This window comes from Mustela erminea, chromosome 15, assembly GCF_009829155.1.
Source record: "Mustela erminea isolate mMusErm1 chromosome 15, mMusErm1.Pri, whole genome shotgun sequence".
Lineage (NCBI taxonomy): Eukaryota > Metazoa > Chordata > Mammalia > Carnivora > Mustelidae > Mustela > Mustela erminea.
The window spans coordinates 54,886,017-54,899,039 of record NC_045628.1 but is presented as its reverse complement, the minus strand read 5'-3'; the positions used below and the strand labels follow the sequence as shown (position 1 = coordinate 54,899,039).

At 36.8% G+C, this 13,023-nt stretch overlaps 1 protein-coding gene across 12 annotated transcripts in view; it reads left to right on the top strand.

Moving 5' to 3' along the window:
* The window catches only part of ENOX1 (ecto-NOX disulfide-thiol exchanger 1), a 568,976-nt gene that overhangs the window by 276,439 nt on the left and 279,514 nt on the right, over window positions 1-13,023 (top strand). For all 12 annotated transcript variants that reach the window (XM_032314929.1, XM_032314937.1, XM_032314924.1 and 9 more), the window contains one exon: window positions 11,787-11,933. The gene's annotated coding sequence lies outside the window, so the exon portion shown is untranslated. The remainder of the gene's footprint in view (window positions 1-11,786; window positions 11,934-13,023) is intronic.

Sequence of the window (13,023 nt, the reverse complement as noted above, 5' to 3'; positions counted from 1 at the left end):
GTGTTTATATGCTTGTTAGTGCCTTTAAAGTTCTAAATAGATTTGTAATATTGGCTAAATCAAGTGTGAGTGAGTGTGTGTGTGTGTTTATAACCACCAATTCCTGATTTATGAAATTTAGATATTATCAGTTGTAATACTGTGTGATTTGTAAGAAATATATATCAATCATCTGATTGACCAAATATATATTTCTCATGTGTGGTCTTTGTCTGTGGTTCCTGGCTTACAGCTCCCAAAACTCTTGAAATTTCCTGAGTGATAAGAGCAATAGGAGTGTCTTCAGTTATAATATTTGATCTTTTCCCACGTTTCTGAAATCTGCTTCATATCCATGAAGGCGAAATGGGTATCTTATTATTCTGAATAAACCCCTTTCTACCACAGCTGGGTTTATGTTCATGTGGTGAAGTTTGGAAGCACCTGGGAATCAACTATAAATAGAAGATCATAACTTTCATTTTCAACCCCTGATTTCCTGGGAGGAGATGAGGGACTGGAGGTTAAATATATTGACAATGACTCATGATTTACTCACTCATGCCTATGTGATGAAGCCTCCATAAAAACCCAAAGGACAGGGTTCCAGGAGCTTCCTTATCAGTGAATGCATGGAGATTGGGGAGAGTGGTGCATTCGGAGAACATGGACGTTCTACTCTTTTCCCCATATTTGGTTCTCTCATCTCTTCCATTTGGCTGTTTCTGAATTATATCCTTTTATAATAAACTGATAATCTAGTAAGATGTTTCACTGAATTCTGTGAGATGTTTTAGCAAATTAATCGAACCCAAGGAGAAGGCCTTGGGAACCTCTGGTTTATAGCCAGTTGGTCAGAAGTACAGGTAAAAATCTGGACTTGTGACAGGCATCTGAGGTCCAAGGAGGTGGTTGTGGGACCCTCCAGTGTGTGGGTCTGAAAGAAGTAAAGACCCAATCTTGCAACTATCATCTGAAGTGAGTCAGGGGAAGGCAGGCCTGTAGGATGAAACCATTAACCTGTAGATTCGGATACCATCTCCAAGTAGATGGTATCAGAATTGAGTTCAATTATTAGACACCCTGCTGGTTCTTCAGGTACCTTTGATGATGTGGGGGGAATCACCCTCCCCCACTTTGGTAATTGAGTCTTAGGACATAAAAGGATCTGTTGGGTTACTACCACATAGATAAGGATCTAGCTTATTTGTGCCACTTGCTCCCTATTCTCAATATACTCCCTTTTTTAGTTCTCTTATTATCTATACACCTTACAATAATATACTTATTTCTTTAAAAAAAAAAAAAAGATTTTGTTTATTTGAAAGAAAGAGTGCACAAGCAGAGGGGAGGAGTAGAGAGAGAGTGAGAAGCAGACTCCCCACTGAGCAGGGAGCCTGATGCAGGACTCCATCCCAGGACCCCAGAATTGTGACCTGAACCAAAGGTAGACGCTTAACGACTGAGCCACCCAGGCATCTCTAAAATAATAAACTTATTTCTGTATTTCTCTCTTAACTTTAGATAGTATCTAATGATTTCTTACATAGTAAGATGAAAATATTGCCCTTTCCATAACTTTTCTTTTTAATATCTTCTTGTTTCTCTCATTTGTACTGTTAATTCTACATTTATATTCTATTTTTAGCCATATTAAGGCTTCAGTGTTATGTCTGTAGATTGATTCTAAAGCTTTAAAATCAATAAAAAATTATTAAGAGAGGCACCTGGGTGGCTCAGTCGTTAAGCGTCTACCTATGGCTCAGGTCATGATCCCAGGGTCCTGGGATCCAGCCCCGTATCAGGCTCCCTGCTCAGTGGGAAGCCTGCTTCTCCCTCTCAGACTCCCCCTGCTTGTATTCCCTCGCTTGCTGTCTCACTCTCTCTCTGTGTCAAATAAATAAATAAAATCTTTTTAAAAATTACTATGAATATGTGTCACTCAACTGCTAATCCAAGTAGTATATTATGATAACATTGTCTTATGTCATATAGCTTTTTGTTTTCCTACAGTTTCTAATTGCTTTTGTTTTTCATTGTATAATCTGCCTGTATGTTATCATTAAGAACCAGTATAAGTTTCTTATGTTTTTTAAGTTGCTTAAGAAATTAAAATGTAAAATATTTTGGTACTTCCTGACCAAAGAATATCTGTAAGTTTATTTATTTATTTATTTCGTAAGAGACTTTTGGAGTGACAATGGCTTTGGATATTGACTTTTATTATTTACTTCTCTAATGGTAGCCTGTGTCTTCTTGGATATAGTTGTTATGGCTATTACTGATGATGTTACTAATAAATTACTCTTGTTTAGCCCATTTCTTAAAATTGTTTAAGTGTAGTTATAAATTCAACCTAGACTGTATTTCACAAAAGGGAGCATAAATTCAACTATTAATAATTGAGCACAGACTTCCAGTGAATCCAAACATAAATATGCGGTCTGATTCAATAGATTTTTTTTTTTAATTTAAAAAGAAAAACAACCTTTTCATTTTGAAATAATTTTACTTTACCAAAGAATTAGAAAGATAATACAGGTAGTTTCTGTATACTCTTCATTCAGACCCCCTTAATGGTACCTGTGCCATGGTTACTTAACCTCAGTACATTTATCAAAACCATACTTTATTTTTTTAAGATTCATTTATTTGAGAAAAATAGCATGAGCAGGGGGAGGGCCAGAGGGTGTGGGACCAAGCAAACTCCCCATGGGTGGGGAGCCCAACCTAGGGCTCACTCTTAGGACCCCGAGATCATGACCTGAGCCTAAATCAGGAGTTGGATGCTTAACTGATGCTTTCCCCTTCCTATGACTTTAGTCCCTTTGGTCTATGGAGGCTGGTGACCTCTTTTGCTCTTAGGAAGATTAAATTACTACAGAGAATGGGGAGAAAACTGTGTGCCCATGTTAGAACACTGCAGGCATACAGACTTCCATACAGAAGTCTGTCTCCCATCTGAAATGCATGCTGAGCGGGCAAGTTGGCTGTGAATTCAGTAATACCCTCTTGATGATGCAAAAAAGGGGGGAAAAAAGGAAAAAAGTATTGAGTTTCATAAGCTGTTTGTACTCAAATATATTTTCTCAGTTTCAGATCCTCAGCTATTTTATTAAGTGGAAAATACTGAGCTAAAAGAGTTCAAGAAAAATAATGTTGCATTTCCTTATGTCTCAGGAAACACTTTTTATGGTAATGTCAAATTATCTCTGAACAAACCAACTTTTTTAGACATTGATAAATCTTGTTTTCTTTGTGTGATATTTTATACAAGAACATTTCAGGTGTATTCTTAGATGTGACTGATTTTAACAAATCCTATTAGATTTGTATCAACTAGTTGCATGTTTTAAAAAAAATGAGGGGGCAGGGGAGCCTCTGGGTGACTCAGTCAGTTAGGCATCTGCCTTCAGCTCAGGTCGTGATCTTGGGGTCCTGGGATTGAGTCCCAAGTTTGGCTCCTACTCAGTGGTAAGTCTCCTTGTCCCTCTGCCTCTTCCCCTTCCCCTTACTCATGCTTTCTTTCTCTCAAATAAATAAAATTAAAAAAAAAAAACCAAAAAACAGAAAAACTTCCGTATACTCCATACTTTATTTGGACTTCACTGATTTTTCATTTCTGTCTTTTTTCTGTTCCAGGATCCCATCTAAGATACCACAGGCATCATGTCCCCATAGTTTTCTCCAATCTATGACAATTCCATAGTTTTCCCCTGTCTTTCATGACTCTGAAAATTTTGAAGAGTATTGATCAGATATCTTATAGAATTTTCCTCACTTTTTATTACCTGATGTTTTCCCATGATTAAACAAAGAGTTTTGGGATTCTAGGGAACCACAGAGGTGAAGTACCCTTCTTGTTATATCAAAGGCACATGATATCAACAAGACTTTACTGATGGTATGAATCTTGATCACCTGAATGAGGTAATGTCTGCCCATTTCCTTCACAGTTACTATTTTCTTTTTCAGTATTATATTCATTTAGAACAAGTTACTAAATCTAGCATACAGTCAAGTGGAAAGAAATTAAGTTGCACCTCTTGGGTAAAAGAGTATCAAAATATTTTGGACATATGTTAAAACTACTAAGGTAATTTTTAATATTTTAGAGGGGCTACTTTAGAGGCTATTTAACTATCATGCTCTTCTTTAAGTTTTTGCCCACTAATTTTAGTATTCATCATTAAATATTTTCTGTAGCATTTACTACTGGTTGTTCTAATTATTTTCTGTTTCCCTCGTTCCTTTTACATTTTTTATTTGAAATTCTGTAAGAGGACTTCTCTCTTTTCTCATATTTACTTGTTTATTCAATCATTTTTATGTCATTATGGACTCATGGCTATTTATTTTAGTTTTGGGTTACATAGTCTAAAGTTATCATTATTTATTTTGTTTCTCCTATTGGCCATTGGGAACTCTTTCAGGTTGGTTCCTTTGCCTTTCGACATGCTGAATCATAATTTTTATTAGTATCATTATTTTTAACACTTCCATGCTTCCTGGCATTATAAGATGCTCCAAACTTATCCACAATAGATGTTTAGGGTAAACCACAGAGTAGACAAATCAGTAATCTCATAACATTTATTTAATGTTAAAAAATTGTGTTTGATGGTATGGAGAACAACGAAGTTAAAGAAATTTCTGCCTTCAAGGATTCTATCTATTTTCAGAGATAAAATAAACTATTGAAAGATAACCAAAAAATAGAGCACCACAATATTAAATTAGTAAGGGCTACAGAAGCTTACAGAAAAGGAAAAATAACATTTAGCTAAATACATCAAGAAGAAAGCCAGGAGAGATGCATATAGTTTAGTCAAGTGAAAGAGATAGGAAAAGAAGCAAGTTCAGGAATTGTTATTATATGATGTAAGAAGCAGTAAGAGACAAAGTCATCTTAGATGAAATAGATAAATTTCTTGTTTAGTAAGATAAAATCTACTAACTTTGATATAAGAAGAAATAGAAAGCGGACATAGCTCTATATTTGTTAAGTAAGTTGAATTTATAATTAAATGCCTTCCCACAAAGAAAAATTCAGATCCAGCTGGTTTCACTAGTGCATTCCTTCAAATTTTTAAAGAAATAATACAAATCTGAATTAGAGACAACACTTCCCAAATCATTTTCTGAGACCTGTGTAACTTGAATACTAAGTCCTGAGAAGCAACACTCTAAAAGAAAGTTGCACATTGATGCCCCTAATGACCATAGACACAAAAATATTTGACCCACAATTAGGAATAGAATGCAGTGATATATTTAAACAATGATATGTCTTGACCAAATTGAATTTATTCCAATTATGCAAGTATACATTAACATTAAAATTAAAAAATCAGTCCACATACAGGATAAAAATCATATGATAATGTCAATAGATTCAGAAACAGCATTTGACAGAATTTAGCACCAAGTCATAATAAAAACTCTCAGCAAAACTACAAATAAAAGGAATCATCCTTAACCTGATAAAGAAAGTCTTTGAAAAATCTGCAACTAACAATGTTGAAACAGAGAATGCTTTCTTCCTAAGTCAGGAAGAATGCATGGGTGTCTATTCTCACTAATTCTGTTTAACACTGTACTGGAGATCCTACCCAATGCAATAGAGTTAACCAGTTAAAGAAATTTTTAAAGCTTACAGATTGGAAAGGAAGAAGTACTTAAATTGTCTCTATTTGCAAAGGGCATGATTGTGTATCTAGAAAATCCCAGGGGACCTAAAAAGACCTATTTGAACTTAGCGAAAATGTACTGAATTTAGCACGGTTTCAGGATACGAGGTCAATGCAAAATATCAGTTCTATTTCTATACACTAAGAAAAAATTAGGAAGTGGAATTTAAAGCAAAGCCAATTACATTAGTATCAAAATCATAAAGTAGTAATATATTTAAATAAATAAGTACATGACCTATACACTGAAAATTGTAAAACATTTCTGATAAAAATTAAAGAAGATGTAAATAAGTGGGGAGAGATATACTATGTTCTAGAATGGAAGACTCAGCATTGTTAAAATGTTGTTTTTTCCCCAAAATAATGGACAGATGTAACATAGTCCCAAAAGGTTTTATTGTTGTTCTACCAAAAAAGCTTATTGGTAAAAATTGACAAGTTAAAATTTGTATGGAAGTACAAGGACTTAAAAGAATTAAAACATTTTTTCCTTTTTTTTTTTTTTTCTACTGAGTCAAACTTTTTTTAAAAAAAAGAATGTCAGTATTGGGGGACTCTTACTCCCTGATTATAAGACTTACATAAAATCATCAATAGTTAAGAAAATACGGTATTAGATAAGGATAGAAAAGTCGATCAGTGGAGCAGAATCAGCTATCAGGAAAGAAGCAATTATGTAGTTAGTTGATTTTCAACAAAAGCACCAAAGCAATTTCATGCGATAAAGGAAAGGCTTATCAACAAATGGTATTGGAGAAATTTATTAACTGTATTGAAACAAAATGAAACTTAATGCTTACCTCACACAGAAATTAATTCAGGATATATCATAGATTTTTTACATGAAAACAAAAACTGTAAAGCTTCTAGAAAAAAAAATGTAGGAGTATTTTTTTAAAAAGATGACAACAGTACCTCAAGGTACCAAAAGCACTAACACTCTTGGAAAAAACCTGATAAAGGGGACTTTGCCAAAATAAAAAACTCCTGCTCATGAACAGACATTGTTAATAGAGAAGCCACAGACTGGAAAAATAATTTGTAATACATATATATGACAAAGGAATTGAATTCAGAATATATAAAGAAACTTTTACAACATAATTTAAAAAGACAAAGAACATCCTTCCCCTAAAGGGCAAATGACTTGAACAAAACCTTCACAGAAGAAAATACAAAATACAAAACACGCTTGAAGTTGTAATAAGGACATTATTAGTCATAAGGGAAATGGAAATATAAGTACTACTTGATGCCCACTAGAATAACTAAAAATAAAAGCACTGATGACACCAAATGCTCGTGAGGACGTGGGGAAGCAGAGAGTCCTACAGGCTGGTGAGGGGTAAAACAGTACAGTCATGTTTGGAAAACTGGTGATTTCTTTGAAACCCAAAATGTACCTGCCCTATGCCGAGCAACCTCATTCCCAGTTATTTACATGAGAAAATGAGAGGATATAGCCATCAAAAAAAAACAAAAAAACAAAACCTTGAATAAGAAGTTCTTAATAGCTTTGTGTATAATGGCCCAGACTGGATCAGCCTGAAATGTCCGTCAATACGAGCATGGTGTTTTCATGCAATGGAATACTACACATTTACGCAATGGAGTAATTCTCATAAATTAACTAATAGATTTAAAAACAAGAATAAATCATCATTATTATGTTGAGTGAAGGAAGCCAGACAAAAAAGAATGTATACCATATGATTCTATATATATGTAGTTCACATATAGACAGAACTATCTATAGTGACACAAATCAGAACTCCCCTTTTGGGAGGACTTGCCTGGAAAAGAACTTTCTAGGGTGATGGAAATGCTCTTTATCTTAACTGGTATGTAGGTTACTTGGGAGTGTATCTTTGACAAAGCTCACCGAACTGTATACTGAAGATCTGTGCCATTTACCATATGTAAATTATATCCCAGTTGGAAAAAAATAAAGACCTCGTCTTTGAAATTCGGAACTGGTCTTTGGGGAAGGATTTATCAAAGCTTGGGTTTACAGTATTCATAAGCATAGGAAGGAATGTCACATTTCTCAAACTCCGCACCTCCAAGGAGAGTTCATTATTGCTTTCCACTCCCCAGGCATGCAGACACATGCCAGATCCTTTCTTGAATTCTACATTTTGTCAGTGTTCTTACAGGCCAAGGCTCAAACTATTCTTAATTTTTTTTTTTACCACTTCTCTTATCTTATTATGAATTCTACCGAATTGATGGAATTTCTTCTGTTCCCTGTCTTTTTCTCCTGTCTAGTCCTTCCTCAGTATTTTCACTGCTTTCTCTCAAATTCACTCTCTGCGGCAGTCCTGCCCTTCCCCCTCCCCTAATTTTGACCACTGATGCCGCATTCATTTTTAGGAACACACACTACATCAATCCAAATCAAAACCCTGCCAGAAGCTCTGAGCCACACTACAGAATTTCAAGTTTGCAACTCTGGAGTTCACACTCTGGTCTTCTTCTCCAACTCTGTAAAATCACCATTCCAGTCACCAAATAGGTCATGATTTGAGGAACTTAGAACTCATCCTTGAGACAATAGGACACCATTGTAGGTTCTTCTGTAGTGAATATACATAGTTAGGGTTGCATTTTATTTCATTTATGTAGTCATTCATTCATTTTTCTTCCAAATATTTGTTACTACCCTAGACCAGTCAGAGAGGATGACTGATCTCTGAACTGTTTTCAGGATGAGCTACAAGAAAGAAAACCAACTAGAAGCTTAGGGAAGTACATAAAATATAACGTCATGAGTTGGATGAATGGGAAGAAGCATTGGTAGGATTTCCCAACTCAGTGGAAGGGACGGAGAAGGGTGAGAAGGGAACGATGCTACCAGAAGCTTTGTGGGCTCATTCATTCTCCTAATGCAGACCTCCCTGGGCCATAAAGCAGGTGGGGGATGTGGGAGAATTCAAGCCACTGTGCTTCTAGCTCTTCTGTTTAGTGCAATGGTGTATGTGTCTGGCAAAGGACAAAGTAGCATAGTTCAGTAAGCCCTTGAAAAGAGACTGCAGAGGGACTGCATTTTAAATCTATAAATGATGGGATTCCTGCTAAGCTTCTTTTGAGTTTAAAAAGTCCAGAGTAGGGGGGAATAAGAATATTCATTAATGGAAGAAGACAACATTTCTAAATGAATGATGCAAAATCAAATAAAGTCTTTGTTTTCATTGCTTCTCAAGAATCAAAGTCACAATCATTCTGTGGCTCTGTGCTTATAACAATATAGTACATCTTTTCATTATACTTCCCAGAATAAAAGGGTGTATAGTTTCTCTGCACAATGACAGACATGTTTTCTTGAACAATACTCTGTAAAGGTCACATTGGAGATTTGAGTCACAAGCCCTGTGATTTAAATTTGAAGCTAAGTTTAAAAGTGGTATGTCTAGAGCTTGCCAAGTTCCATTAAAAGCCATGGTGTCATTTTGGATTACAGTTGAGTAAAACAGGATTCGGCAAGATACAGTATCTTTCTTAGTAACAATACATAGATTTTCTTCTTTGTATCATTCCCTGGCTGTTGTTATGGTAGATATCTACTTTCACACCATATCCTGGGAAATAATGTTTAATTTCATGGACCTATTTTTTTTTTTCCTAAAGTAGCTCATTTTCTAGCTTAAAGAGGATTTTTGTAAAAGCCTAGTCATTTGTGCGTGTTTAGTTATGGTGGCTCTTGAATGTTACCTTTCCACTGCTGCCTTCCTGATTGCCTTCAGCCCCTACAGAGAGGATTCCAACTCACTGAAGCTTTGGAGCACTTTTTGTCTTGCTGACATCATCATGGTCTGCTACACAGCAGGAATATTACTTCTCCCTAATATTTGCTGGGTTCTTACTATGTGCCACTCATTGTGCCAAACGCTTTCTCTAGGTGATCTGACTTCATGATCCCAAAAAATCTGCATGGGAGATATATCATTTCTGCATTTGGTAGATGAGAAAGCTAAGGGTGAAGAGTTAAATACCTTGCCCCAGGTCAGATGGCTGGTAAGTGATGAAACAGGAGCACCCTTAGGCAGTCTGGTCCAGACCCCATTCTTTCTTGCTTTCTTTTCTTTTTTCTTTTTTTTTTTTTTTTTTAAAGATTTTACTTATTTATTTGGTAGAGAGAGAGAGAGAGATCACAAGTAGGCAGAGAGAGGGGGGAAGCAGGCTCCCTGCTGAGCAGAGAGCACAATGCGGGGCTTGATCCCAATACCCTGGGATCAGGACCTGAGCCGAAGGAAGAGGCTTAACCCACTGAGCCACCCAGGTGCCCCCAGACCACATTATTTCAAACAGTTATTAGGACTGCCTTCTTAAAATTTTTGACATCCTACTCACATTCCCCTGCAAGAAAGTTAACAGGTATGAGAGGAAGACTACCTTGCTTATTTCCATATTCCTGGAGTTTGCTGACTTACTGATTGACTCATAAAGAAATGAGCAGTCAGCAGTGGCCGAGTGAATATTTGAAAACTGCCATTTGGATTTTATGGGAAGCAGGGTGTACAGGCATATCTCCTAAAACTTTGCTTTGGGATATGAAGAAAACAGAATGCTAGTATATGAGATGTTTAAGAAGAGTTTCTGTTTATTTTTATCCCTGTCATTTAGGTTAGATCCTATGGTCCAAACACTTCCTTTTCCCAGTTCTTTGTCAAGCTCTTCCTCTTTCTCTTAAGCAAAGATAAACTAGCTCTGTTTGGCTCTGTTCTTTTTTCTTTTTCCCCCATGTAATAATCCCAGACTCCAGTCCTACAGAACTCTGAAAGTACTATCAATCGTTTCCCCCGTCCTTTATTCATGACTTAAGCTTTTGTTGCCAAAAATAAAATAAGGTTTTTTTACAGTTACATGTGACCTTCCTGCTCCACCATTCTCCAGCCTTTTTGAGGAGCTTCCCAAATGTGGTGTGGATATGAACTAAAAGTCCCAATACTCAGAAGTCAGTGGCATTAAAAGCTGGAACTTCAAGGGAGGTTTTGACGTGGTTAATTGGTGGCAGTGACCCTGAAACGTGCTGTGAGAGGGGGTGCTGGGACCTCCGGTGGAGGGTAAGCTGAGGGTTGCTCTGTGTTGGCGCTGGAGCAACCGGAGACACGTCGCTGTTTAACTAAGAAGGAGAATGGAAATCTAGATGGTGCCCCGCTGAGCCTTGCCCGCCCGGTCACCTTCAGAAGGATGTGGCCATGAGGAGATACAGTAATAGCACTCAGAGATGCCATGGAAGCTGCAGCTTCCAGCCCCACCTGTAGTAGGCACACCCTCCCCTTTTGCTGTCCTGGGGAAGGAACAGGGGGTGAGGCAGAGACCCCAGAGGAAGAAGACAGCATCCCCCAGATGGTGCACAGCACACAAACGGACATGGCGGTCTTAACAAGGGAGCTGTGGAGTTGCCAGTGGCTTTTCTCTCCTTACCTAAAGAACAAAATGGGAGACAAGCTGCCCTGTTTAGAATGGAGAGTCTGTATTTCTGTGACTAAATTAAGACAGGATTATACATAAAACTAAAGCAAATTAGGAAAGAAAATGTCTGAATTTGATGATATTTGAATTAATTTAATAAATTGCAGCCTTTGTCTATTGTCTTGTCAATTCTGCTTGTGAAATGTTTTCTCTAAACCACATAGGCCACAGAGTGAAAGAGGGAAAAAGCCAGCCCTGAAGCCTTGGGGCTTAGACAGACCCAGGTTCTAAGCCTGACCTCAGGAGTCTGTACTTCATTTTTCTCATCTGTGAAATGGAGCCAGTACTCTCCGCTGGTGGGCCCGTGGTTCAGATGAAGAGCCCAGATATAAGCAGCCCCTCACCGAGCCCCTCACTGTGCTGGTGGGCACTCCCTAAATACCAGAGTTGCTCCCTCTGTATCCATCCCCCAGGCGCAGTTCTTCAATACACCTCATCTTTAAAGGTTTTTAGATACAGGACTGAGAGAGTACCGTCTGACCCTGCCATTTGTGACTAAGATTTGGGGGGGGGGGCGGGTATAAGATAACAGAAATGAATCATTATATTAATAATAGCAGTAGGTTTTAATACAAACCATGATGGCTGATACTGGATTACTTGGATATTTCCTAATAGCGTGCTTTTCTTTCCTTCCAGAAGCATCTGGCATGTCAGAGCCACACTGTTATCTTCCGTGGGACTCCCTCTGTGAACAGCTTCCATTTAGAAGACTTTTGTGAATATATTGTTTCAACCAGGTCCCCAGAGAACATATTTGTCTTCTGATCTGCTGGAGATCTTAAGGTTTGTGTTCATATTTTTTATTTTTCTTAGAGAAGATATTATTAATTTTGACAGATTTTTTAAAATGGATCATAATCTTGCTCTACTGTAATAAGAACTCTAAAATAGATTATGTACAGATTATAATCCTTTGATTTCCTTGGGAGATAGATACAAATGAAAAGAAATTTGATATTCTACTTCTCATACTTATTATCATATGCTCTGTAGGATGTTATAAGGATATTAGAAATAAAATATCCCCCACATTGGCTTAAAAAAACCTGTCTTTTCATTCATAAATTCTGAGTAGATTCAATAAATTTATATTGAGTATCTAATTGATATCTAATTGAGTATCTAAGTAATATCACTTAGAGAACTTGTAGATAAATTATATCTTGAAGCATTAAAAAATCAAAACTGCATTGGTCAGTATCAACTATGACGATGAGGATGATGATGATGATGATGATGATGATGATAACGATGATGACAACAGCTTTTCAATTAGAAAGACTCAATGGCCTGAATGTTTTCAATTAGGTCTACCAAGGGGAAATCACCCTGTGATTTATAATGATAGAACAGGGTTGTTGTTATTGCTTTTTAATATATTAACAGCTTAAAAATTTGCTAACAATAATGTTGCTTATTCAATAAAAAATCTTGCTAGCAAAGCAAACATCTTATTTTGGAAGTACATGTTTTGCTGTTGAGATCGTACCAAGGAAAATACTTTTATTTTGAAAGTACTTTCCGACAAAGACCTACCTAAAGGCTGAATTCAACCCATGCATCTTTCATAGGTGGAAAATAAGGGGAGAGGGTAAAGCTTGGTCCCACTGAGCGGACAAAAACTCAATGAAGAACAAGGAAGAAGCAACATCATACTTTCCCTAGAATGACATGTCTTTTCCAAAGGTGTTTATTTCATTTGGTTGGACTTTTATTCTGTCCACAGTGACCAAATGTTTTTTCCTCTAATGGCCCTTTTCTGTGGGTTTTCTTCTTATTTCTTTTATTTCTGCTGAGAAATCAAAGTAGATTTCACTGCAGTGCTGGGCCAGATTCCAGTTCTCCCGCTGCACCCTTCCTCACTGGGAGGCCT